The 26,914-nt window shown below is 48.7% G+C and overlaps 16 non-coding genes and 1 pseudogene across 16 annotated transcripts; all 17 read left to right on the plus strand.

The window, feature by feature from the left end:
• Positions 1-16,766: 16,766 nt before the first annotated feature.
• LOC135032738 (U1 spliceosomal RNA) lies at positions 16,767-16,930 on the plus strand. Its single transcript, XR_010228218.1, has one exon. It is a non-coding gene; the product is annotated as a U1 spliceosomal RNA (small nuclear RNA).
• A 152-nt stretch (positions 16,931-17,082) lies between these two features.
• On the plus strand, positions 17,083-17,224 carry LOC135032762 (U1 spliceosomal RNA; annotated as a pseudogene).
• Positions 17,225-17,916: 692 nt separating this feature from the next.
• On the plus strand, positions 17,917-18,080 carry LOC135032733 (U1 spliceosomal RNA). The gene has a single exon (XR_010228213.1). It is a non-coding gene; the product is annotated as a U1 spliceosomal RNA (small nuclear RNA).
• Positions 18,081-18,232: 152 nt separating this feature from the next.
• Positions 18,233-18,395, plus strand: LOC135032703 (U1 spliceosomal RNA). The gene has a single exon (XR_010228187.1). It is a non-coding gene; the product is annotated as a U1 spliceosomal RNA (small nuclear RNA).
• Positions 18,396-19,069: 674 nt separating this feature from the next.
• On the plus strand, positions 19,070-19,233 carry LOC135032725 (U1 spliceosomal RNA). The gene has a single exon (XR_010228205.1). It is a non-coding gene; the product is annotated as a U1 spliceosomal RNA (small nuclear RNA).
• Positions 19,234-20,205: 972 nt separating this feature from the next.
• LOC135032763 (U1 spliceosomal RNA) lies at positions 20,206-20,371 on the plus strand. The gene has a single exon (XR_010228242.1). It is a non-coding gene; the product is annotated as a U1 spliceosomal RNA (small nuclear RNA).
• A 152-nt stretch (positions 20,372-20,523) lies between these two features.
• On the plus strand, positions 20,524-20,686 carry LOC135032764 (U1 spliceosomal RNA). Its single transcript, XR_010228243.1, has one exon. It is a non-coding gene; the product is annotated as a U1 spliceosomal RNA (small nuclear RNA).
• A 671-nt stretch (positions 20,687-21,357) lies between these two features.
• LOC135032720 (U1 spliceosomal RNA) lies at positions 21,358-21,521 on the plus strand. The gene has a single exon (XR_010228200.1). It is a non-coding gene; the product is annotated as a U1 spliceosomal RNA (small nuclear RNA).
• A 152-nt stretch (positions 21,522-21,673) lies between these two features.
• Positions 21,674-21,836, plus strand: LOC135032688 (U1 spliceosomal RNA). Its single transcript, XR_010228173.1, has one exon. It is a non-coding gene; the product is annotated as a U1 spliceosomal RNA (small nuclear RNA).
• A 671-nt stretch (positions 21,837-22,507) lies between these two features.
• On the plus strand, positions 22,508-22,672 carry LOC135032670 (U1 spliceosomal RNA). The gene has a single exon (XR_010228160.1). It is a non-coding gene; the product is annotated as a U1 spliceosomal RNA (small nuclear RNA).
• Positions 22,673-22,824: 152 nt separating this feature from the next.
• Positions 22,825-22,987, plus strand: LOC135032696 (U1 spliceosomal RNA). Its single transcript, XR_010228180.1, has one exon. It is a non-coding gene; the product is annotated as a U1 spliceosomal RNA (small nuclear RNA).
• Positions 22,988-23,661: 674 nt separating this feature from the next.
• On the plus strand, positions 23,662-23,825 carry LOC135032727 (U1 spliceosomal RNA). Its single transcript, XR_010228207.1, has one exon. It is a non-coding gene; the product is annotated as a U1 spliceosomal RNA (small nuclear RNA).
• Positions 23,826-23,977: 152 nt separating this feature from the next.
• LOC135032765 (U1 spliceosomal RNA) lies at positions 23,978-24,140 on the plus strand. Its single transcript, XR_010228244.1, has one exon. It is a non-coding gene; the product is annotated as a U1 spliceosomal RNA (small nuclear RNA).
• A 674-nt stretch (positions 24,141-24,814) lies between these two features.
• Positions 24,815-24,978, plus strand: LOC135032753 (U1 spliceosomal RNA). The gene has a single exon (XR_010228233.1). It is a non-coding gene; the product is annotated as a U1 spliceosomal RNA (small nuclear RNA).
• Positions 24,979-25,130: 152 nt separating this feature from the next.
• On the plus strand, positions 25,131-25,293 carry LOC135032671 (U1 spliceosomal RNA). The gene has a single exon (XR_010228161.1). It is a non-coding gene; the product is annotated as a U1 spliceosomal RNA (small nuclear RNA).
• A 674-nt stretch (positions 25,294-25,967) lies between these two features.
• On the plus strand, positions 25,968-26,131 carry LOC135032754 (U1 spliceosomal RNA). Its single transcript, XR_010228234.1, has one exon. It is a non-coding gene; the product is annotated as a U1 spliceosomal RNA (small nuclear RNA).
• Positions 26,132-26,283: 152 nt separating this feature from the next.
• Positions 26,284-26,446, plus strand: LOC135032672 (U1 spliceosomal RNA). Its single transcript, XR_010228162.1, has one exon. It is a non-coding gene; the product is annotated as a U1 spliceosomal RNA (small nuclear RNA).
• The last annotated feature ends 468 nt before the right edge of the window (positions 26,447-26,914 follow it).

Below are 26,914 nucleotides of genomic sequence, written 5' to 3' on the forward strand. Positions count from 1 at the left end.
AAAACAAGGTGATATCTAATTAGCACACAGGTAAGGAATTAAGAAAATCTTTATTTAAGGGTGAAGATGTTTCTCACAAAATCGTTGCCCCAATGCATCATTGAAATTCAAGCTGGAAAGATGATTTTAATATATCACTTGTACATTTTGTATTGCTCTTCTGGTGACAATGTAGTTTGCTTTTGTCAATTACCATTTTAATAATCGGGTAAAGAAAATTAATTGGATTTTTGAAAGAAAACAATACTGTCAATATACTATTAAAACAAATTAAAATGGTAAAAGTTATTGTACTTTAAGTAAAAATAAAAGAGCAAAAATATCAATCCCAGTTTTGGATTACTTTAATTAACAAAAAAAAAATGCATATAGCAGAGGATAGTTTCAATCTGCCTACCTCTGGGTTATGGACCCAGCATGCTTCCATTACAGTACTCTGCTGCACATGTAAGTGCAAGAGATCCTGAAGCACTCACTTATCATGGGAAAGTACCAATGTGTTTCTTCATTGGTTGATGGAAGAAACATCATACAAAAACTCTCCACATTATTGACTTTTTAAAATGTTTCTAGGAATCGTTCTAGATGAATGCTTATTAGCCTTTGTCAGTATGTACTTTTGCAAAGTGTCGCGGTGGCGCAATCAGTTAGTGTGTAAGGCTATTAACCAAAAGGTTGGTGGTTCAATCCCACCCAGGGACTTAATTTACCTTGTTATCAGATTTTGGTGATCTTTAAGTAGACAAGTCAAAATTTCGAAAACCCCTGTTATGGTGTAGGGTACCTGGCCTTCTCTGATGTAATCAGAGTTAGATTTGATTCAGTGATTTTATAAAAACAGCTAGGAAGCACAATTTAGCAGTGGGTTGCAGAGAAAAAGAAATATGCTGGCAAAAAAATCCAATTGACTGATTAAACAGCTCTTCATTTTCTGGCTTTATTTTTATGCTAACAAATTTGTTCTCTGAAAAGTGTCCACAAAGCCAAGTATCTGATTAACATCTTTGTAGGGATGGTTTTTCACCTATTACTAAATTAAACTTGCTTCATTGGAAAGGCAGCAAGATGCATCCTCATTTCAATATCTACTGAAATAATACAGGTTGACACCAGGAAACATTAACGCCACTGCATCCTTGCTGCTTTCTCATGTGGAAGTCTGTTTAATGTGAAAACAAGGTGATATCTAATTAGCACACAGGTAAGGAATTAAGAAAATCTTTATTTAAGGGTGAAGATGTTTCTCACAAAATCGTTGCCCCAATGCATCATTGAAATTCAAGCTGGAAAGATGATTTTAATATATCACTTGTACATTTTGTATTGCTCTTCTGGTGACAATGTAGTTTGCTTTTGTCAATTACCATTTTAATAATCGGGTAAAGAAAATTAATTGGATTTTTGAAAGAAAACAATACTGTCAATATACTATTAAAACAAATTAAAATGGTAAAAGTTATTGTACTTTAAGTAAAAATAAAAGAGCAAAAATATCAATCCCAGTTTTGGATTACTTTAATTAACAAAAAAAAAATGCATATAGCAGAGGATAGTTTCAATCTGCCTACCTCTGGGTTATGGACCCAGCATGCTTCCATTACAGTACTCTGCTGCACATGTAAGTGCAAGAGATCCTGAAGCACTCACTCATCATGGGAAAGTACCAATGTGTTTCTTCATTGGTTGATGGAAGAAACATCATACAAAAACTCTCCACATTATTGACTTTTTAAAATGTTTCTAGGAATCGTTCTAGATGAATGCTTATTAGCCTTTGTCAGTATGTACTTTTGCAAAGTGTCGCGGTGGCGCAATCAGTTAGTGTGTAAGGCTATTAACCAAAAGGTTGGTGGTTCAATCCCACCCAGGGACTTAATTGACCTTGTTATCAGATTTTGGTGATCTTTAAGTAGACAAGTCAAAATTTCAAACCCCCTGTTATGGTGTAGGGTACCTGGCCTTCTCTGATGTAATCAGAGTTAGATTTGATTCAGTGATTTTATAAAAACAGCTAGGAAGCACAATTTAGCAGTGGGTTGCAGAGAAAAAGAAAAATGCTGGCAGAAAAATCCAATTGAGTGATTAAACAGCTCTTCATTTTCTGGCTTTATTTTTATGCTAACTAATTTGTTCTCTGAAAAGTGTCCACAAAGCCAAGTATCTGATTAACATATTTGTAGGGATGGTTTTTCACCTATTACTAAATTAAACTTGCTTCATTGGAAAGGCAGCAAGATGCATCCTCATTTCAATATCTACTGAAATAATACAGGTTGACACCAGGAAACATTAACGCCACTGCATCCTTGCTGCTTTCTCATGTGGAAGTCTGTTTAATGTGAAAACAAGGTGATATCTAATTAGCACACAGGTAAGGAATTAAGAAAATCTTTATTTAAGGGTGAAGATGTTTCTCACAAAATCGTTGCCCCAATGCATCATTGAAATTCAAGCTGGAAAGATGATTTTAATATATCACTTGTACATTTTGTATTGCCCTTCTGGTGACAATGTAGTTTGTTTTTGTCAATTACCATTTTAATAATAGGGTAAAGAAAATTAAGTGGATTTTTGAAAGAAAACAATACTGTCAATATACTATTAAAACAAATTAAAATGGTAAAAGTTATTGTACTTTAAGTAAAAATAAAAGCTAAAATATCAATCCCAGTTTTGGATTACTTTAATGAACAACAAAAAAATGCATATAGCAAAGGATAGTTTCAATCTGCCTACCTCTGGGTTATGGACCCAGCATGCTTCCATTGCAGTACTCTGCTGCACATGTAAGTGCAAGCGATCCTGAAGCACTCACTCATCATGCGAAAGTACCAATGTGTTTCTTCATTGGTTGCTGGAAGAAACATCTTACAAACACTCTCCAGATTATTGACTTTTTAAAGTTTTTCTAGGAAACGTTCTAGATGAATGCTTATTAGTCTTTGTCAGTATATACTTTTTGCAAAGTGTCTCTGTGGCGCAATCGGTTAGTGTGTTCAGCTATTAATCAAAAGGTTGGTGGTTCAATCCCACCCAGGGACGTAATTGACCTTGTGATCAGATTTTGGTGATATTTAAGTAGACAAGTCAAAATTGCAAACCCCCTCTTATGGTGTAGGGTACCTGGCCTTCTCTGATGTAATCAGAGTTAGATTTGATTCAGTGATTTTATAAAAAAACAGCTAGGAAGCACAATTTAGCAGTGGGTTGCAGAGAAAAAGAAAAATGCTGGCAGAAAAATCCAATTGAGTGATTAAACAGCTCTTCATTTTCTGGCTTTATTTTTATGCTAACTAATTTGTTCTCTGAAAAGTGTCCACAAAGCCAAGTATCTGATTAACATCTTTGTAGGGATGGTTTTTCACCTATTACTAAATTAAACTTGCTTCATTGGAAAGGCAGCAAGATGCATCCTCATTTCAATGTCTACGGAAATAATACAGGTTGACACCAGGAAACATTAACGCCACTGCATCTTTGCTGTTTTCTCATGTGGAAGTCTGTTTAATGTGAAAACAAGGTGATATCTAATTAGCACACAGGTAAGGAATTAAGAAAATCTTTATTTAAGGGTGAAGATGTTTCTCACAAAATCGTTGCGCCAATGCATCATTGAAATTCAAGCTGGAAAGATGATTTTAATATATCACTAGTACATTTTGTATTGCTCTTCTGGTGACAATGTAGTTTGTTTTTGTCAATTACCATTTTAATAATCGGGTAAAGAAAATTAAGTGGATTTTTGAAAGAAAACAATACTGTCAATTATAAGGGCACGGTCGTGCCCTTATATTAAGGCTGAATCGAACAAACGGAATTCTCCCATAGGGAACTTCTGAGATGGGGGCATGGTGTTTGAGGGGCTACACCTCAAAACTGATAGGACGTACTGAGCTGAAATTTGGCATGGACGCGTAGAATCGTCACCCGCTGCTGCAGGCCAAATTTCAGGGCAAAATAATAAAAAATGAGGAATTGGGAGTAAGCTAAAGTTCCAACTGTCAGTTTTTTTCTGCCACTCCCTCTGTGGCTTTTTGACAACGTTTTCCTATAGAGTGAATGAAGATTTTTTTGGGAAGGCATAACTCAGGATAGAGGACGAATTAAGACTTGGGGTTTGTTTTACTAGATAGAGTATGCCCCAGTGTAGTGCCTTTTGGGGTTGTGGTTTTTCAGAAAGTTATAGGGTTTTTTTAATTAAGAGAAATATGCCCCATTATAGAGATAGGGCATTTCAATTTGTTGCGCCTGCGCAGTGACCGCCAGCAGGGGGTGTACAGAGAGTAGCTCTGGCAGTTGGGCACGAGGAGACAGAGCGGGAAGGAGTCACGTGGAGCTGCAGGAGGACAGCCAGCGGTTCCCGGCGTGTGAGTTCATTGAGGTCCATGAAGCGGGAGGAGATCGCCGGAGCTGCGTAGCACTGGGTGAGTTCTGTCAGGCAGCCCACCGCTGTGTACCCAGCTTCCACTTCTCCCCCGCGTGTCCGGCCACCCTCCCTTCCCGCCCGCCCGGCCACCCTCCCCTCCCGCCCGCCCGCCCGCCCGCTCGCCCGCCCGCTTGCCCGCTGTGTGCCCGGCCGCCCGCCGGACCTTCCCTGGTGGCTGCCTGCGTCTCCTCCCCGCGTCTGTGGTGCGGCTGGCAGTAGGAGGCGTCTCGGGCAGCTGTGTCCGGCCACTCCTCCCTCCTCCTCCTCCCGCTGTGTCCGGCCCTCCCTACCTGCAGTATGCGGTATTTATCAAGGTCTCTATGGTCACCAGTCACCCCCCCTTCCCCCTCTCGCCCTCCCTGCTGTGTGTCCGTCTCCCCCCCCCTGCTGTGTGTCCGTCGCCCCCCCCCTTGCCCTCCCTGCTGTGTGTCCCCCCCTCCTCCCTGCAGTGTGTTCCCCCCCGTGCCCTCCCTGCTGTGTGTCCGGCCACCCTCCCCTCCTCCCGCTGTGTCCGGCCACCCCCCCCCTCCCGCTGTGTCCGGCCACCCCCCCCCTCTCGCTGTGTCCGTCCACCCCCCCCCTCCCGCTGTGTCCGGCCACCCCCCCCTCCCGCTGTGACCGGCCACCCCCCCCCACTCCCGCTGTGTCTGGCCACCCCCCCCTCCCGCTGTGTCCGGCCACCCTCCCCTCCTCCCGCTGTGTCCGGCCACCCTCCCCTCCTCCCGCTGTGTCCGGCCACCCCCCCCTCCCGCTGTGTCCGGCCACCCCCCCTCCCGCTGTGTCCGTCCACCCCCCCCTCCCGCTGTGTCCGGCCACCCTCCCCCTCCCGCTGTGTCCGGCCACCCCCCCCTCATCCCGCTGTGTCCGGCCACCCCCCCTCCTCCCGCTGTGTCAGGCCACCCCCCCTCCTCCCGCTGTGTCTGTCCACCCCCCCTCCTCCTCTCTGCTGTGTGTCCGTTCTCCCCCCGCCCTCCCTGCTGTGTGTCCGTCCCCCCCCGCCCTCCCTGCAGCGCCTGACACACGCACACGCAGCGCCTGACACACACGCACACACGCAGCACCTGACACACACACACAGACGCAGCACCTGACACTCACACGGACCTGACACACACGCACACACTCACACGCAGCGCCTGACACACACAGACACGCAGCGCCTGACACACACAGACACGCAGCGCCTGACACACACACTCACGCACCTGACACACACACACACACTCACGCACCTGACACACACACACTCACGCACCTGACACACGCACACTCACGCACCTGACACACGCACACGGCACGCAGCACCTGACACACACACACAGCACCTGACACACACACACACACACACACGCAGCACCTGACACACAGACATGCAGCGCCTGACACACACACACAGACACGCAGCACCTGACACACACACGCAGACACGCAGCACCTGACACACACACACACACGCAGCACCTGACACACACACGCAGACATGCAGCACCTGACACACACACGCAGACACGCAGCACCTGACACACACACGCAGACACGCAGCACCTGACACAGACACGCAGCACCTGACACACACACATACGCAGCACCTGACACACACACACACACACAGCACCTGACACACACACACGCAGCACCTGACACAGACATGCAGCGCCTGACACACACACGCAGACATGCAGCACCTGACACACACATGCAGCACCTGACAGACACACACACACACACACACATGCAGCACCTGACACACCCACACACACAGACATGCAGCACCTGACACACCCACACACACACGCAGCACCTGACACACATACATACATGTGGCATTTAACGCACACACGCACAGCACCTGACACACAATCATATACACTCAGAGCACCTAACACACACATACACTCGCAGCACCTCACACACACTCGTATACACACGCAGCACCTGCCACTCACACATATATACACATGTAGCACCTGCCACTCCCACATACATGAACAGCACCTAACACACACATATATACATGCAGCACCTGACACACACATACACGTGCAGCACCTGACAGTCACACACATACAGATGCGACACAAACACATACACGCTCAACACCTGACACCCACGTGGCAGCTGACGCATACAAATGCAGCACCTGAGATACACACATATACACGTGCAGCACCTGAGACACACACATACACGTACAGCACCTGACACACACACACATGTATGTACACGTGCGGCTCCAGGCACACACATACGTACGTACACACGCGGAATTTAACACACACACACACACATACACGTGCGGCACCTGACACACATGTACGAACACGCGTGGCTCCTGACACACACACACGCGTGGCTCCTGACACACACACACACACACACATGTACGAACACGCGCGGCTCCTGACACACACACGTATATACGTATACGCACGGCACCTGACACCTACACGTATGTACGTATACGCACGGCTCCTGACACCCACACGCATGTACACGCGCGGCTCCTGGCACACACACACACACACACGTACGTACACGCGCGGCACCTGACACACGCCTGTACGTACACACATGCACAGCACCTGACATACACACATGTAGGTACGCGCCACCTGACACACACACACACACACACGTACACGTACGACACTTGACACACACGTACGTACACGCACGGCACTGACACGTATGTACGCGCACGGCACCTGACACTCACGTACATACTAGTGATGAGTGGGTTCGGTTCGTCGGAATCCGAACCCCCCGAACTTCACCCATTTTACACGGGTCCGAGGCAGGTTCGAACCTTCCCGCCTTGCTCGGCTAGCCTGAGCGCGCACGAACGTCATCATCCCGCTGTCGGATTCTCGCGAGATTCGGATGTCTGCATTCGTGGAAAGGGATCCCATGTGTAAACATGGGACCCCTTTCAGTCCGTCTGGTCCGGGTGTTCGGTTTGTTGTTTTGCCAAGTACGTGGATTTAATCTGGAACCTGGATCAGGTGAGTATAATTATCTTTTATTTTCAGGTACCCGTGGATTCTACTTGGAGAAGAGGACCGACTGCTTCATGTCAACATAGGTAAGTATGTGTGTGTCGGCAGGTGGGAAATAAAGTTATACTTTCACGGTGTCTGTGTCCTGTTTTTATTTGGGTATTTTTTCCCCAGTAGAACTACAGGTACCAGCGGGCCCGTTTTTCTCCTGCATGCTGGTACTTGTGGTTCTCCAAGTACCAGCTTGCGGGGGAGGCTTGCTGGGACTTGTAGTACTACTAGAAAAAACAATATTCTTTAAATTTTCTCAAGGCTATCAGCCTCCCATCCGCAGCCCTTGGATGGGGGGGACAGCCTCGGGCTTCACCCCTGGCCCTTAGGTGGCTGGGGGGGGGACCCCTTGATTGAAGGGGTCACCACTCCCCCAGGGTACCCCGGCCAGGGGTGACTAGTTGGATATTTAATGCCACGGCCGCAGGGCACTGTATAAAAGTGACCCCCGGCTGTGGCATTATCTGTCCAGCTAGTGGAGCCCGATGCTGGTGTAAAAAATACGGGGGACCCCTACTCTTTTTGTCCCCCGTATTTTTTGCACCAGCACCAGGCGCAGAGCCCGGTGCTGGTTTTAAAAATACGGGGGATCCCCTGTCCATTTTTCCCCCGGATTTTTAGAACCAGGACCGGCTCGAAGAGCCCGAGGCTGGTTATGCTTTGAAGGGGGGACCCACGCAATTTTTTTTTCGGGTTTTTCACATTCCATTTAAAAAATAAATAATATTTAAAAAAATATATAAATAATACTTGTGCCTCCAAAAAAGACAAACCAAGTACCTAATCCCTTCTAATATAAATAGATATGCTATTACCAAAAAAAAAAAACTGCAAAAAAAAAACATGTTTTTAAATTTTTTTTATTAGATTCCGCCAGCAAAGTGTGGCGGATTGAAAATGACGAATTTACTGTTTAAAAGCACTGTTGTCGAATTTACAAACTTCAATTGAATATACTTTTGTCGAATTGCCGCATTTGTACCATTGCAGAAAAGTCGAATTTGTCAAATGTCGAATTTTAAAGTCGAATTTTGAAAGCCTGTAAGAATAGGCTCCGTCCCCTTCTACCCCTGTACCTTGCTCTCTCCTGTCTGTGCTCTCTCCCGTCTGTAGGACTAGGCCCCGCCCCCTTCTTACCCTCCTGTGACTGCTCTCTCCTGACAAGCGGACCAGGCCTGCCCCCTACACGCTGCTGGTGTCTTCATTGTTACTTGGTCTGGAGCTCCGTTGGGGAGAGAACTCACGTGAGCTCATTAAGAATGAGGAACTGGGATGTTTTAATTTTATTGTGAGTAGTGTAGTGTGGTGATGTAGTATGTTGTATGGGGGGTATAGTGTAATTATGAAGTGCAGCATATGGGAGGGCTGTAGCATAGTGATGTAGTGTGGCATATGGGGGGTGGTAGCGCATAGGCGTGCGTACAGGGGGTGCCTGGTGCGCACAGGCACTCCCTAATGTCCAGCACCGCTGCACGCCACACTTGCTGTAGCACAGTGATCGCTGACTGTGTGATCGGTGGAGCCTAGCCTGCAGCTCATTTCCGTACCTCCCACCACCGCTGCACCCGACCCCCCTCTGCCTGCTGCTAATACTATGCTGAGTGCATTCGTCGGCGGCCTCACTGGGGGGACTGGCGTCACCTTGCAATGTGACGTGGTGATGTCCGCCCATGCTCTCCTCCCGCCCACCTGTGCTTTCCTCCTGCTGCGGTCTCTCAGTCCTAGTGTGCCGCGGCCGCCACACCACTGGCAGTGTTCCTCTAGGAGGGACTGGGAGCTGCTGGCAGACACATTCTGCTGAGACTTACTTGTCAGTGCGGGTTCCGGACGGCAGGCGGCGGGTGGGAGGGCAGACGGGGAGCAGGTGTCACAAGGAGTGTGTGGGTAACTAATTCACAATACTTCCGCTCAACGTGGCAGTGCTGGTCCTTCATCTCCCATGTCTCTTCACCAGGTGGCGGGCGGCCCGGAAATTAAGTGATGTGTTGTGCAGCAGTCAGTGTGAAGTGACTGTGAGTAACACTGGTGGTGCTGATGATGCTGCTGCAGAATCTGGAAGCAATTAATTCATAAATATAATGTACTCTATCAGTGTTTCTCTGACGTCCTAGTGGATGCTGGGAACTCCGTAAGGACCATGGGGATTAGCGGCTCCGCAGGATACTGGGCACAAAAGTAAAGCTTTAGGACTACCTGGTGTGCACTGGCTCCTCCCCCTATGACAATCCTCCAAGCCTCAGTTAGATTTTTGTGCCCGGCCGAGAAGGGTGCACACTAGGGGCTCTCCTGAGCTTCTTAGTGAAAGTTTAGTTTTAGGTTTTTTATTTTTAGTGAGACCTGCTGGCAACAGGCTCACTGCATCGAGGGACTAAGGGGAGAAGAAGCGAACTCACCTGCGTGCAGAGTGGATTGGGCTTCTTAGGCTACTGGACACCATTAGCTCCAGAAGGACCGAACACAGGCCCAGCCTCGGAGCTCGGTCCCAGAGCCGCGCCGCCGGCCCCCTTACAGAGCCAGAAGCAAGAAGAGGTCCGGAAAATCGGCGGCAGAAGACATCCTGTCTTCACCAAGGTAGCGCACAGCACTGCAGCTGTGCGCCATTGCTCCTCAGCACACTTCACACTTCGGTCACTGAGGGTGCAGGGCGCTAGGGGGGGCACCCTGAGCAGCAATAGAAACACCTTGGCTGGCGAAAATACATCACATATAGCCCCCAGGGCTATATGGATGAATTTTAACCCCTGGCAGATTCCACAGAAAAACGGGAGAAAAGGCCGCCGAGAAGGGGGCGGAGCCTATCTCCTCAGCACACTGGCGCCATTTTCTCTCACAGCTCCGTTGGAGGGAAACTCCCTGGCTCTCCCCTGCAGTTACTACACTACAGAAAGGGGTTAAAAAAGAGAGGGGGGCACTAATTAGGCGTAGTATAACAATACAGCAGCTATAAGGGGAAAAACACTTATATAAGGTTATCCCTGTATATATATATATATATATATATAGCGCTCTGGTGTGTGCTGGCATACTCTCCCTCTGTCTCCCCAAAGGGCTAGTGGGGTCCTGTCCTCTATCAGAGCATTCCCTGTGTGTGTGTGTGTCGGTACGATTGTGTCGACATGTATGAGGAGGAAAATGGTGTGGAGGCGGAGCAATTGCCTGTAATGGAGTTGTCACCCCCTAGGGAGTCGACACCTGAGTGGCTGAGCTTATGGAAGGAATTACGTGACAGTGTCAGCTCTTTACAAAAGATTGATGACATGAGACAGCCGGCTACTCAGCCTGTGCCTGTCCAGGTGTCTCAAAAGCCATCAGGGGCTCTAAAACGCCCGTTACCACAGATGGCAGATACAGACGCCGACACGGATACTGATTCCAGTGTCGACGATTAAGAGACGAATGTGACTTCCAGTAGGGCCACACGTTACATGATTGAGGCTATGGAAAATGTTTTTACACATTTCTGATAATACCAGTACCACTAAAAAGGGTATTATGTTGGGTGAGAAAAAACTGCCTGTAGTTTTTCCTGCATCTGAGGAATTAAATGAAGTGTGTGATGATGCGTGGGTTTCCCCCGATAAAAACTGTTAATTCCTAAAAAGTTATTAGCATCATACCCCTTCCCGCCAGAGGATAGGGCACATTGGGAAACACCCCCTAGGGTGAATAAAGCGCTCACACGCTTGTCTAAACAGGTGGCACTACCGTCCCCGGATACGGCCGCCCTTAAGGAACCTGCTGACAGAAAGCAGTAAAATATCCTAAAATGTATATACACTCACACGGGTGTGATACTGCGACCAGCAATCGCCTCAGCCTGGATGTGCAGTGCTGGGGTGGCTTGGTCGGATTCCCTGACTGACAATATTGATACCCTAGATAGGGACAGTATATTACTGACTATAGAGCATTTAAAAGATGCTTTCTATATATGCGTGATGCACAGAGGGATATTTGCCGACTGGCATCAAGAGTAAGTGCGCTGTCCATTTCTGCCAGAAGAGGGTTATGGACAAGACAGTGGTCAGGTGATGCTGATTCCAAAAGGCATATGGAAGTATCGCCTTATAAAAGGGAGGAGTTATTTGGGGTAGGTCTAACAGACCTGGTGGCCACGGCAACGGCTGGGAAATCCACATTTTTACCCCAGGTAGCCTCTCAACATAAGAAGACGCCGTATTATCAGGCGCAGTCCTTTGGGCCCCATAAGGGCAAGCGGGCAAAAGGCTCCTCATTTCTGCCCCGTGGCAGAGGGAGAGGAAAAAGGCTGCAGCAAACAGCCAGTTCCCAGGAACAGAAACGGTGGGGGCCCGTCTCATAAATTTCAGCGTGCAGTGGGCTCACTCACAGGTGGACCCCTGGATCCTTCAGGTGGTATCTCAGGGGTACAAATTGGAATTCGAGACGTCTCCCCTTCGCCGTTTTCCTAAAGTCTGCTTTACCGACGTCTCCCTCCGACAGGGAGGCGGTATGGGAAGCCATTCACAAGCTGTATTCCCAGCAGGTGATAATCAAGGTACCCCTCCTACAACAGGGAAAGGGGTATTATTCCACGCTGTTTGTGGTACCGAAGCCGGACGGCTCGGTGAGACCTAATTTAAATCTGAAATCCTTGAACACTTACATACAAAGGTTCAAATTCAAGATGGAGTCACTCAGAGCGGTGATGGCAAACCGGGAAGAAGGGGATTATATGGTGTCTCTGGACATCAAGGATGCTTATCTCCATGTCCCAAATTACCCTTCTCACCAAGGGTACCTCAGGTTTGTGGTACAGAACTGTCACTATCAGTTTCAGACGCTGCCGTTTGGTTTGTCCACGGCACCCCGGGTCTTTACCAAAGTAATGGCCGAAATGATGATACTCCTTCGAAGGAAGGGAGTTTTAATTATCCCTTACTTGGACGATCTCCGGATAAGGGCAAGATCCAGGGAACAGTTGGTAGTCGGGGTAGCACTATCTCAAGTAGTGTTGCGGCAGCACGGTTGGATTCTTAATATTCCAAAATCGCAGCTGATTCCGACGACACGTCTTCTATTCCTAAGGATGATCCTGGACACAGTCCAGAAAATAAGAATTTACTTACCGATAATTCTATTTCTCATAGTCCGTAGTGGATGCTGGGGACTCCGAAAGGACCATGGGGAATAGCGGCTCCGCAGGAGACTGGGCACAAAGTAAAAGCTTTAGGACTAGCTGGTGTGCACTGGCTCCTCCCCCTATGACCCTCCTCCAAGCCTCAGTTAGGATACTGTGCCCGGACGAGCGTACACAATAAGGAAGGATTTTGAATCCCGGGTAAGACTCATACCAGCCACACCAATCACACCGTACAACTTGTGATCTGAACCCAGTTAACAGCATGATAACAGAAGGAGCCTCTGAAAAGATGGCTCACAACAACAATAACCCGATTTTTGTAACAATAACTATGTACAAGTAATGCAGACAATCCGCACTTGGGATGGGCGCCCAGCATCCACTATGGACTATGAGAAATAGAATTATCGGTAAGTAAATTCTTATTTTCTCTAACGTCCTAGTGGATGCTGGGGACTCCGAAAGGACCATGGGGATTATACCAAAGCTCCCAACCGGGTGGGAGAGTGCGGATGACTCTGCAGCACCGAATGAGAGAACTCCAGGTCCTCCTCAGCCAGGGTATCAAATTTGTAGAATTTAGCAAACATGTTTTCCCCTGACCAAGTAGCTGCTCGGCAAAGTTGTAAAGCCGAGACCCCTCGGGCAGCCGCCCAAGATGAGCCCACTTTCCGTGTGGAATGGGCTTTTACAGATTTTGGCTGTGGCAGGCCTGCCACAGAATGTGCAAGCTGAATTGTACTACAAATCCAACGAGCAATCGTCTGCTTAGAAGCAGGAGCACCCAGCTTGCTGGGTGCATACAGGATAAACAGCGAATCAGATTTTCTGACTCCAGCCGTCCTGGAAACATATATTTTCAGGGCCCTGACTACGTCCAGCAACTTGGAATCCTCCAAGTCCCTAGTAGCCGCAGGCACCACATATGAAAAATTAGGTAAGGGCTTTTATAGGATAAAGCCGCCAATTCTGAGACACGATGTACAGAGAGCCAACGTAAAAAATAACAATGTTTATTAATAAAACATATAAAAAGATTAATTGTCAAATAACCGGTGAAAAATATATATAAATATATATAAGAACATTCTACCTTTGAGAAAGTCACGTGAACGTGACGAAACGCGTCAGGACCCGCCCCTATCCACACTCAGCTCAGGTGAAATCTTCCAGGTGTTCCTTGGTCCCCGCTGCACCCTCCTTCTACAGCATCCGACATCAGCGGCTTCAGCGCACACGCCGCCACGACCGGGTTGTGAGAGAGACGGTCCATTCCTTTCCGCTGCACAGCGTATATGGGCATTGCAGGACATTGAAGCCGAGGACGCTCGGCTCTTACCAGCCCATTTTGGAAAGGTATTGAATATCAATTTCAACTGAGGGACTTTTTTATTCATTAGGATCCTACCAACACACCTGGTATTTATCAACTATCTAACAAGTGAATCACTGAACTTTTCACCCCAATAAGCTGAGTCATTACAATATACCACTAGTTCACGTCTAGTGACTGTTCTTATATATATTTGTATATATTTTTCACCGGTTATTTGACAATTAATCTTTTTATATGTTTTATTAATAAACATTGTTATTTTTTACGTTGGCTCTCTGTACATCATGTTTCGTTCCTGATATTCAGCGCAGCCGTTTGTTCTTTTTCTATGCTATCACCACAATACTACACATAGTATTCCGGCAAGCGCAGACTATCAGGAACATAAAATTGTGATTATTTAATTCTATGAAACACGTATTGGTTTTCACTTTTTATTTTGATGATTAGGCGCTCGTTTGTTGCAGTTTTTTGTTTTGGTCAATTCTGAGACACGCCTGGCTGAAGCCAGGGCTAACAGCATTACCACTTTCCATGTGAGATATTTTAAGTCCACAGTGGTGAGTGGTTCAAACCAATGTGATTTTAGGAATCCCAAAACTACATTGAGATCCCAAGGTGCCACTGGAGGCACAAAAGGAGGCTGTATATGCAGTACTCCCTTGACAAACGTCTGAACTTCAGGAACAGAAGCCAGTTCTTTTTGGAAGAATATTGACAGGGCCGAAATTTGAACCTTAATGGACCCTAATTTGAGGCCCATAGACAGTCCTGTTTGCAGGAAATGCAGGAAACGACCCAGTTGAAATTCCTCTGTAGGGGCCTTCCTGGCCTCGCACCACGCAACATATTTACGCCAAATACGGTGATAATGTTGTATGGTTACATCCTTCCTGGCTTTGATCAGGGTAGGGATGACTTCATCCGGAATGCCTTTTTCCTTCAGGATCCGGCGTTCAACCGCCATGCCGTCAAACGCAGCCGCGGTAAGTCTTGGAACAGACATGGTCCCTGCTGGAGCAGGTCCTTTCTTAGAGGTAGAGGCCACGGGTCTTCCGTGAGCATCTCTTGAATTTCCGGGTACCAAGTCCTTCTTGGCCAATCCGGAGCCACGAGTATAGTCTTTACTCCTCTCCTTCTTATGATTCTCAGTACTTTTGGTATGAGAGGAAGAGGAGGGAACACATACACTGACTGGTACACCCACGGTGTTACCAGAGAGTCCACAGCTATTGCCTGAGGGTCCCTTGACCTGGCGCAATATCTATCCAGCTTTTTGTTGAGGCGGGACGCCATCATGTCCACCCTTTGGTTTTTCCCAACGGTTCACAATCATGTGGAAGACTTCTGGGTGAAGTCCCCACTCCCCCGGGTGAAGATCGTGTCTGCTGAGGAAGTCTGCTTCCCAGTTGTCCACTCCCGGAATGAACACTGCTGACAGTGCTATCACATGATTCTCCGCCCAGCGAAGAATCCTTGCCACTTCCATCATTGCCCTCCTGCTTCTTGTGCCGCCCTGTCTGTTTACGTGGGCGACTGCCGTGATGTTGTCCGACTGGATCAACACCGGCTGACCCTGAAGCAGAGGTCTTGCCTGACTTAGGGCATTGTAAATGGCCCTTAGTTCCAGGATATTTATGTGAAGTGACGTTTCCATGCTTGACCACAAGCCCAGGAAATTTCTTCCCTGTGTGACTGCTCCCCAGCCTCTCAGGCTGGCATCCGTGGTCACCAGGACCCAATCCTGAATGCCGAATCTGCGGCCCTCTAGGAGATGAGCACTCTGTAACCACCACAGGAGAGACATCCTTGTCCTTGGAGACAGGGTTATCCGCTGATGCATTTGAAGATGCGATCCGGACCATTTGTCCAGCAGATCCCACTGAAAAGTTCTTGCATGGAATCTGCCGAATGGAATCGCTTCGTAAGAAGCCACCATCTTTCCCAGGACCATTGTGCATTGTACTGACACTTGGCCTGGTCTTAGGAGGTTCCTGACTATGTCGGATAACTCCTTGGCTTTCTCCTCCGGGAGAAACACCTTTTTCTGTACTGTGTCCAGAATCATCCCTAGGAACAGCAGACGTGTCGTCGGAATCAGCTGCGATTTTGGAATATTTAGAATCCATCCGTGCTGTCGTAGTACTACTTGAGATAGTGCTACTCCGACCTCTAACTGTTCTCTGGACCTTGCCTGCTTACTTTGTGCCTTCCAATGCACAATGCAAACTACAGGTAGTGCTGCAGGGCCCACACCCTTTTACTTGCCGTACAGAGCAGCTCTGGAGCTGTTACAGTGCCCAGCTGCTGCAAGAAATCAGCTTGAATGCTTCAGGGGCTGGGGCATAGCCAACATGAGCCCCACACCGAAGGAGGGTGGAGGTGTTTAATGCGAACTAGGGGTCATCCAAGCGCCGCAAAAGGCCGCCATGCCCTGCACGCCCCTTTTCTCTTTTCATATGCAGACGAGGGTTGAAGCCAACTTTGACCCACTGCTTGGATGACATCACCGTATGCAAATCCATCTGCTGCAGGCCTTCCCCCAGGAATGCTTGCACTAGTTGTTGCATTTGGTTTGTTGTTTGACCCACTGCTTGGATGACATCACCGTATGCAAATCCATCTGCTGCAGGCCTTCCCCCAGGAATGCTTGCACTAGTTGTTGCATTTGGTTTGTTGTTTGGGGGTGCTTCATTATTAGGCAGCCTTCTGCCCTCCCATGTTCATCTGAAAATTTGTGTTCTCCCTGCAGTTGTTGTCCCCAGATGAGAGTTCCCTTGTGCTGCCTCAGTTGAATCTCCTTTACTTGACAGAGATGTGCCTGAGCAGCGGCCCTCCCCAGCCCTATCCCAAATCATACTTATTTTGCATAGGAGATACCATGGTCATGAAGATTGTTCTCCCAGGGTGAGGTTCATTCATTGCATTCTGGGTATGCTGACCCCTGTGATTTCCCCAAATGTGGGAAACTCGACTGCATTATTTGTGGTAGTGGGGGACTGTGTTTGTGCTTTCCTCTGGTCAGCTCTGGTAAAAGTCAGATTTATTTGTCTCAGATCTTCCTCTAGCCTTGTTCTTCTTTCGAGAGTTCCCTTGTGCTGCCTCAGTTGGATCTCCTTCACTTGACAGGGGGGTACCCGAGCAGCGACCCTCCCCAGCTCTAGCCCAACTTCTACTTACCTGGCAGGTGAGATACTATGATCATGTAGGTGCTTCTCCCAGGGCAAGGCTCACCCATTGCACTCTGGGTGTGCTGCTCCTGCGATTTCCCCAAATGTGGGAAACTTGACTGCATAATTTGTGTTTCCCCTGGTCGGCTCTCATATAATTCAGATCTCTTTGTCTCAGGTCTCTCTCCAGCCTAGTTTGCTGTCTGTTTCAACTTCTCTTTTCTTGAGCCGCTCCCTTCTATGCCCTTGCGCACTATCCTGACTTCTCCCGTCTGCTTACTTTGTGCCTTCCAATGCACAATGCAAACTACAGGTAGTGCTGCAGGGCCCACACCCTTTTACTTGCCGTTCAGAGCAGCTCTGGAGCTGTTACAGTGCCCAGCTGCTGCAAGAAATCAGCTTGAATGCTTCAGGGGCTGGGGCATAGCCAACATGAGCCCCACACCGAAGGAGGGTGGAGGTGTTTAATGCGAACTAGGGGTCATCCAAGCGCCGCAAAAGGCCGCCATGCCCTGCACGCCCCTTTTCTCTTTTCATATGCAGACGAGGGTTGAAGCCAACTTTGACCCACTGCTTGGATGACATCACCATATGCAAATCCATCTGCTGCAGGCCTTCCCCCAGGAATGCTTGTACTAGTTGTTGCATTTGGTTTGTTGTTTGGGGGTGCTTCAGTATTAGGCAGCCTTCTGCCCTCCCATGTTTATCTGGAAATATGTGTTCTCCCTGCAGTTGTTGTCCCCAGATGAGAGTTCCCTTGTGCTGCCTCAGTTGAATCTCCTTTACTTGACAGAGATGTGCCTGAGCAGCGGCCCTCCCCAGCCCTATCCAAAATCATACTTATTTTGCATAGGCGATACCATGGTCATGAAGATTGTTCTCCCAGGGTGAGGTTCATTCATTGCATTCTGGGTATGCTGACCCCTGTGATTTCCCCAAATGTGGGAAACTCGACTGCATTATTTGTGGTAGTGGGGGACTGTGTTTGTGCTTTCCTCTGGACAGCTCTGGTAAAAGTCAGATTTATTTGTCTCAGATCTTCCTCTAGCCTTGTTCTTCTTTCGAGAGTTCCCTTGTGCTGCCTCAGTTGGATCTCTTTCACTTGACAGGGGGGTGCCAGAGCAGCGACCCTCCTCAGCTCTAGCCCAACTCCTACTTACCTGCCAGGTGAGATACTTTGATCATGAAGGTGCTTCTCCCAGGGCAAGGCTCACCCATTGCACTCTGGGTGTGGTGCCCCTGCGATTTCCCCAAATGTGGGAAGCTTGACTGCATAATTTGTGTTTCCCCTGGTCAGCTCTCGTATAATTCAGATCTCTTTGTCTCAGGTCTCTCTCCAGCCTAGTTTGCTGTCTGTTTCCACTTCTTTTTTCATGAGCCCCTCCCTTTTATACCCTTGTGCACTATCCTGACTTCTCCTCCTGTCTGCTTACTTTGTGCCTTCCAATGCACAATGCAAACTACAGGTAGTGCTGCAGGGCCCACACCCTTTTACTTGCCGTACAGAGCAGCTCTGGAGCTGTTACAGTGCCCAGCTGCTGCAAGAAATCAGCTTGAATGCTTCAGGGGCTGGGGCATAGCCAACATGAGCCCCACACCGAAGGAGGGTGGAGGTGTTTAATGTGAACTAGGGGTCATCCAAGCGCCGCAAAAGGCCGCCATGCCCTGCACGCCCCTTTTCTCTTTTCATATGCAGACGAGGGTTGAAGCCAACTTTGACCCACTGCTTGGATGACATCACCGTATGCAAATCCATCTGCTGCAGGCCTTCCCCCAGGAATGCTTGCACTAGTTGTTGCATTTGGTTTGTTGTTTGGGGGTGCTTCAGTATTAAGCAGCCTTCTGCCCTCCCATGTTCATCTGAAAATATGTGTTCTCCCTGCAGTTGTTGTCCCCAGATGAGAGTTCCCTTGTGCTGCCTCAGTTGAATCTCCTTTACTTGACAGAGATGTGCCTGAGCAGCGGCCCTCCCCAGCCCTATCCCAAATCATACTTATTTTGCATAGGAGATACCATGGTCATGAAGATTGTTCTCCCAGGGTGAGGTTCATTCATTGTATTCTGGGTATGCTGACCCCTGTGATTTCCCCAAATGTGGGAAACTCGACTGCATTATTTGTGGTAGTGGGGGACTGTGTTTGTGCTTTCCTCTGGTCAGCTCTGGTAAAAGTCAGATTTATTTGTCTCAGATCTTCCTCTAGCCTTGTTCTTCTTTCGAGAGTTCCCTTGTGCTGCCTCAGTTGGATCTCTTTCACTTGACAGGGGGGTGCCCGAGCAGCGACCCTCCCCAGCTCTAGCCCAACTCCTACTTACCTGCCAGGTGAGATACTATGATCATGAAGGTGCTTCTCCCAGGGCAAGGCTCACCCATTGCACTCTGATTTCCCCAAATGTGGGAAGCTTGACTGCATAATTTGTGTTTCCCCTGGTCGGCTCTCGTATAATTCAGATCTCTTTGTCTCAGGTCTCTCTCCAGCCTAATTTGCTGTCTGTTTCCACTTCTTTTTTCATGAGCCCCTCCCTTTTATACCCTTGTGCACTATCCTGACTTCTCCTCCTGTCTGCTTTCTTTGTGCCTTCCAATGCACAATGCAAACTACAGGTAGTGCTGCAGGGCCCACACCCTTTTATTTGCCGTACAGAGCAGCTCTGGAGCTGTTACAGTGCCCAGCTGCTGCAAGAAATCAGCTTGAATGCTTCAGGGGCTGGGGCATAGCCAACATGAGCCCCACACCGAAGGAGGGTGGAGGTGTTTAATGCGAACTAGGGGTCATCCAAGCGTCGCAAAAGGCCGCCATGCCCTGCACGCCCCTTTTCTCTTTTCATATGCAGACGAGGGTTGAAGCCAACTTTGACCCACTGCTTGGATGACATCACCGTATGCAAATCCATCTGCTGCAGGCCTTCCCCCAGGAATGCTTGCACTAGTTGTTGCATTTGGTTTGTTGTTTGGGGGTGCTTCAGTATTAGGCAGCCTTCTGCCCTCCCATGTTCATCTGAAAATATGTGTTCTCCCTGCAGTTGTTGTCCCCAGATGAGAGTTCCCTTGTGCTGCCTCAGTTGAATCTCCTTTACTTGACAGAGATGTGCATGAGCAGCGGCCCTCCCCAGCCCTATCCCAAATCATACTTATTTTGCATAGGAGATACCATGGTCATGAAGATTACTCTCCCAGGGTGAGGTTCATTCATTGCATTCTGGGTATGCTGACCCCTGTGATTTCCCCAAATGTGGGAAACGCGACTGCTTTATTTGTTGGTAGTGGGGGGACTGTGTTTGTGCTTTCTTCTGGTCAGCTCTGGTAAAAGTCAGATTTCTTTGTCTCAGATCTTCCTCTAGCCTTGTTCTTCTTTCGAGAGTTCCTTTGTGCTGCCTCAGTTGGATCTCCTTCACTTGACAGGGGGGTGCCCGAGCAGCGACCCTCCCCAGCTCTTGCCCAACTCCTACTTACCTGCCAGGTGAGATACTATGATCATGAAGGTGCTTCTCCCAGGGCAAGGCTCACCCATTGCACTCTGGGTGTGCTGCCCCTGCGATTTCCCCAAATGTGGGAAACTTGACTGCATAATTTGTGTTTCCCCTGGTCGGCTCTCGTATAATTCAGATCTCTTTGTCTCAGGTCTCTCTCCAGCCTAGTTTGCTGTCTGTTTCCACTTCTCTTTTCTTGAGCCGCTCCCTTCTATGCCCTTGCGCACTATCCTGACTTCTCCCGTCTGCTTACTTTGTGCCTTCCTACGCACAATGCGAACTACAGGTAGTGCTGCAGGGCCCACACCCTTTTAGTTGCCTTACAGAGCAGCTCTGGAGCTGTTACAGTGCCCAGCTGCTGCAAGAAATCAGCTTGAATGCTTCAGGGGCTGGGGCATAGCCAACATGAGCCCCACACCGAAGGAGGGTGGAGGTGTTTAATGCGAACTAGGGGTCATCCAAGCGCCGCAAAAGGCCGCCATGCCCTGCATAACCCTTTTCTCTTTTCATATGCAGATGAGGGTTCCAGCCAACTTTGGCCCACTGCTTGGATGACATCACCGTATGCAAATCCGTCTTCTGCAGACCTTCACCCAGGAATGCTTTTACTAGTTGTTGCATTTGGTTTGTTGTTTGGGGGTGCTTCAGTATTAGGCAGCCTTCTGTCCTCCCATGTTCATCTGAAAATATGTGTTCTCCCTGCAGTTGTTGTCCCCAGATGAGAGTTCCCTTGTGCTGCCTCAGTTGAATCTCCTTTACTTGACAGAGATGTGCCTGAGCAGCGGCCCTCCCCAGCCCTATCCCAAATCATACTTATTTTGCATAGGAGATACCATGGTCATGAAGATTGTTCTCCCAGGGTGAGGTTCATTCATTGCATTCTGGGTATGCTGACCCCTGTGATTTCCCCAAATTTGGGAAACTCGACTGCATTATTTGTGGTAGTGGGGGACTGTGTTTGTGCTTTCCTCTGGTCAGCTCTGGTAAAAGTCAGATTTCTTTGTCTCAGATCTTCCTCTAGCCTTGTTCTTCTTTCGAGAGTTTCCTTGTGCTGCCTCAGTTGGATCTCCTTCACTTGACAGGGGGGTGCCCGAGCAGCGACCCTCCCAAGCTCTAGCCCAACTCCTACTTACCTGCCAGGTGAGATACTATAATCAGGAAGGTGCTTCTCCCAGGGCAAGGCTCACCCATTGCACTCTGGGTGTGCTGCTCCTGCGATTTCCCCAAATGTGGGAAACTTGACTGCATAATTTGTGTTTCCCCTGGTCGGCTCTCGTATAATTCAGATCTCTTTGTCTCAGGTCTCTCTCCAGCCTAGTTTGCTGTCTGTTTCAACTTCTCTTTTCTTGAGCCGCTCCCTTCTATGCCCTTGCGCACTATCCTGACTTCTCCCGTCTGCTTACTTTGTGCCTTCCAATGCACAATGTAAACTACAGGTAGTGCTGCAGGGCCCACACCCTTTTACTTGCCGTTCAGAGCAGCTCTGGAGCTGTTACAGTGCCCAGCTGCTGCAATAAATCAGCTTGAATGCTTCAGGGGATGGGGCATGGCCAACATGAGCCCCACACCAAAGGAGGGTGGGGGTGTTTAATGCGAACTAGGGGTCATCCAAGCACCGCAAAAGGCCGCCATGCCCTGCACGCCCCTTTTCTCTTTTCATATGCAGATGAGGGTTGAAGCCAACTTTGACCCACTGCTTGGATGACATCACCGTATGCAAATCCGTCTTCTGCAGAACTTACCCCAGGAATGCTTGCACTAGTTGTTGCATTTGGTTTGTTGTTTGGGGGTGCTTCAGTATTAGGCAGCCTTCTGCCCTCCCATGTTCATCTGAAAATATGTGTTCTCCCTGCAGTTGTTGTCCCCAGATGAGAGTTCCCTTGTGCTGCCTCAGTTGAATCTCCTTTACTTGACAGAGATGTGCATGAGCAGCGGCCCTCCCCAGCCCTATCCCAAATCATACTTATTTTGCATAGGAGATACCATGGTCATGAAGATTACTCTCCCAGGGTGAGGTTCATTCATTGCATTCTGGGTATGCTGACCCCTGTGATTTCCCCAAATGTGGGAAACGCGACTGCTTTATTTGTTGGTAGTGGGGGACTGTGTTTGTGTTTTCCTCTGGTCAGCTCTGGTAAAAGTCAAATTTCTTTGTCTCAGATCTTCCTCTAGCCTTGTTCTTCTTTCGAGAGTTTCCTTGTGCTGCCTCAGTTGGATCTCCTTCACTTGACAGGGGGGTGCCCGAGCAGCGACCCTCCCCAGCTCTAGCCCAACTCCTACTTACCTGCCAGGTGAGATACTATGATCATGAAGGTGCTTCTCCCAGGGCAAGGCTCACCCATTGCACTCTGGGTGTGCTGCCCCTGCGATTTCCCCAAATGTTGGAAACTTGACTGCATAATTTGTGTTTCCCCTGGTCAGGTCTCGTATAATTCAGATCTCTTTGTCTCAGGTCTCTCTCCAGCCTAGTTTGCTGTCTGTTTCAACTTCTCTTTTCTTGAGCCGCTCCCTTTTATACCCTTGTGCACTATCCTGACTTCTCCTCCTGTCTGCTTACTTTGTGCCTTCCAATGCGCAATGCAAACTACAGGTAGTGCTGCAGGGCCCACACCCTTTTACTTGCCTAACAGAACAGCTCTGGAGCTGTTACAGTGCCAAGCTGCTGCAAGAAATCAGCTTGAATGCTTCAGGGGATGGGGCATGGCCAACATGAGCCCCACACCGAAGGAGGGTGGGGGTGTTTAATGCGAACTAAGGGTCATCCAAGCGCCGCAAAAGGCCGCCATGCCCTGCATACCCCTTTTCTCTTTTCATATGCAGATGAGGGTTCCAGCCAACTTTGGCCCACTGCTTGGATGACATCACCGTATGCAATTCCGTCTTCTGCAGAACTTCCCCCAGGAATGCTTGTACTAGTTGTTGCATTTGGTTTGTTGTTTGGGGGTGCTTCAGTATTAGGCAGCCTTCTGCCCTCCCATGTTCATCTGAAAATATGTGTTCTCCCTGCAGTTGTTGTCGCCAGATGAGAGTTTCCTTGTGCTGCCTCAGTTGAATCTCCTTTACTTGACAGAGATGTGCATGAGCAGCGGCCCTCCCCAGCCCTATCCCAAATCATACTTATTTTGCATAGGAGATACCATGGTCATGAAGATTGTTCTCCCAGGGTGAGGTTCATTCATTGCATTTTGGGTATGCTGACCCCTGTGATTTCCCCAAATGTGGGAAACTCGACTGCATTATTTGTGGTAGTGGGGGACTGTGTTTGTGCTTTCCTCTGGTCAGCTCTGGAAAAAGTCAGATTTCTTTGTCTCAGATCTTCCTCTAGCCTTGTTCTTCTTTCGAGAGTTCCCTTGTGCTGCCTCAGTTGGATCTCTTTCACTTGACAGGGGGGTGCCCGAACAGCGACTTTCCCCAGCTCTAGCCCAACTCCTACTTACCTGCCAGGTGAGATACTATGATCATGAAGGTGCTTCTCCCAGGGCAAGGCTCACCCATTGCACTCTGGGTGTGCTGCCCCTGCGATTTCCCCAAATGTGGGAAACTTGACTGCATAATTTGTGTTTCCCCTGGTCGGCTCTCGTATAATTCAGATCTCTTTGTCTCAGGTCTCTCTCCAGCCTAGTTTGCTGTCTGTTTCCACTTCTCTTTTCTTCAGCCGCTCCCTTCTATACCCTTGTGCACTATCCTGACTTCTCCTCCCATCTGCTTACTTTGTGCCTTCCAATGCACAATGCAAACTACAGGTAGTGCTGCAGGGCCCACACCCTTTTACTTGCCTTACAGAGCAGCTCTGGAGCTGTTACAGTGCCCAGCTGCTGCAAGAAATCAGCTTGAATGCTTCAGGGGATGGAGCATGGCCAACATGAGCCCCACACCAAAGGAGGGTGGAGGTGTTTAATGCGAACTAGGGGTCATCCAAGCACCGCAAAAGGCCGCCATGCCCTGCACGCCCCTTTTCTCTTTTCATATGCAGATGAGGGTTGAAGCCAACTTTGACCCACTGCTTGTATGACATCACCGTATGCAAATCCGTCTTCTGCAGAACTTCCCCCAGGAATGCTTGGACTAGTTGTTGCATTTGGTTTGTTGTTTGGGGGTGCTTCAGTATTAGGCAGCCTTCTGCCCTCCCATGTTCATCTGAAAATATGTGTTCTCCCTGCAGTTGTTGTCCCCAGATGAAAGTTCCCTTGTGCTGCCTCAGTTGAATCTCCTTTACTTGACAGAGATGTGCATGAGCAGCGGCCCTCCCCAGCCCTATTCCAAATCATACTTATTTTGCATAGGAGATACCATGGTCATGAAGATTTTTCTCCCAGGGTGAGGTTCATTCATTGCATTTTGGGTATGCTGACCCCTGTGATTTCCCCAAATGTGGGAAACTTGACTGCATTATTTGTGGTAGTGGGAGACTGTGTTTGTGCTTTCCTCTGGTCAGCTCTGGTAAAAGTCAGATTTCTTTGTCTCAGATTTTCCTTTAGCCTTGTTCTTCTTTCGAGAGTTCCCTTGTGCTGCCTCAGTTGGATCTCCTTCACTTTACAGGGGGGTACCCGAGCAGCGACCCTCCCCAGCTCTAGCCCAACTCCTACTTACCTGCCAGGTGAGATACTATGATCATGAAGGTGCTTCTCCCAGGGCAAGGCTCACCCATTGTACTCTGGGTGTGCTGCTCCTGCAATTTCCCCAAATGTGGGAAACTTGACTGCATAATTTGTGTTTCCCCTGGTCGGCTCTCGTATAATTCAGATCTCTTTGTCACAGGTCTCTCTCCAGCCTAGTTTGCTGTCTATTTCCACTTCTCTTTTCTTCAGCCGCTCCCTTCTATACCCTTGTGCACTATCCTGACTTCTCCTCCCGTCTGCTTACTTTGTGCCTTCCAATGCACAATGCAAACTACAGGTAGTGCTGCAGGGCCCACACCCTTTTACTTGCCTTACAGAGCAGCTCTGGAGCTGTTACAGTGCCCAGCTGCTGCAAGAAATCAGCTTGAATGCTTCAGGGGATGGGGCATGGCCAACATGAGCCCCACACCAAAGGAGGGTGGAGGTGTTTAATGCGAACTAGGGGTCATCCAAGCACCGCAAAAGGCCGCCATGCCCTGCACGCCCCTTTTCTCTTTTCATATGCAGATGAGGGTTGAAGCCAACTTTGACCCACTGCTTGGATGACATCACCGTATGCAAATCCGTCTTCTGCAGAACTTCCCCCAGGAATGCTTGCACTAGTTGTTGCATTTGGTTTGTTGTTTGGGGGTGCTTCAGTATTAGGCAGCCTTCTGCCCTCCCATGTTCATCTGAAAATATGTGTTCTCCCTGCAGTTGTTGTCCCAAGATGAGAGTTCCCTTGTGCTGCCTCAGTTGAATCTCCTTTACTTGACAGAGATGTGCATGAGCAGCGGCCCTCCCCAGCCCTATTCCAAATCATACTTATTTTGCATAGGAGATACCATGGTCATGAAGATTTTTCTCCCAGGGTGAGGTTCATTCATTGCATTTTGGGTATGCTGACCCCTGTGATTTCCCCAAATGTGGGAAACTTGACTGCATTATTTGTGGTAGTGGGAGACTGTGTTTGTGCTTTCCTCTGGTCAGCTCTGGTAAAAGTCAGATTTCTTTGTCTCAGATTTTCCTTTAGCCTTGTTCTTCTTTCGAGAGTTCCCTTGTGCTGCCTCAGTTGGATCTCCTTCACTTTACAGGGGGGTACCCGAGCAGCGACCCTCCCCAGCTCTAGCCCAACTCCTACTTACCTGCCAGGTGAGATACTATGATCATGAAGGTGCTTCTCCCAGGGCAAGGCTCACCCATTGTACTCTGGGTGTGCTGCTCCTGCAATTTCCCCAAATGTGGGAAACTTGACTGCATAATTTGTGTTTCCCCTGGTCGGCTCTCGTATAATTCAGATCTCTTTGTCTCAGGTCTCTCTCCAGCCTAGTTTGCTGTCTGTTTCCACTTCTCTTTTCTTCAGCCGCTCCCTTCTATACCCTTGTGCACTATCCTGACTTCTCCTCCCGTCTGCTTACTTTGTGCCTTCCAATGCACAATGCAAACTACAGGTAGTGCTGCAGGGCCCACACCCTTTTACTTGCCTTACAGAGCAGCTGTTACAGTGCCCAGCTGCTGCAAGAAATCAGCTTGAATGCTTCAGGGGCTGGGGCATAGCCAACATGAGCCCCACACCGAAGGAGGGTGGAGGTGTTTAATGCAAACTAGGGGTCAGACAAGCGCCGCAAAAGGCCACCATGCCCTGCACGCCCCTTTTCTGTTTTCATATGCAGACGAGGGTTGAAGCCAACTTTGACCCACTGCTTGGATGACATCACCATATGCAAATCCATCTGCGGCAGGCCTTCCCCCAGGAATGCTTGCACTA

The sequence above is a fragment of the Pseudophryne corroboree genome, unplaced genomic scaffold (genome assembly GCF_028390025.1).
Source record: "Pseudophryne corroboree isolate aPseCor3 unplaced genomic scaffold, aPseCor3.hap2 scaffold_551, whole genome shotgun sequence".
In the NCBI taxonomy this organism is placed as follows: Eukaryota; Metazoa; Chordata; class Amphibia; order Anura; family Myobatrachidae; genus Pseudophryne; species Pseudophryne corroboree.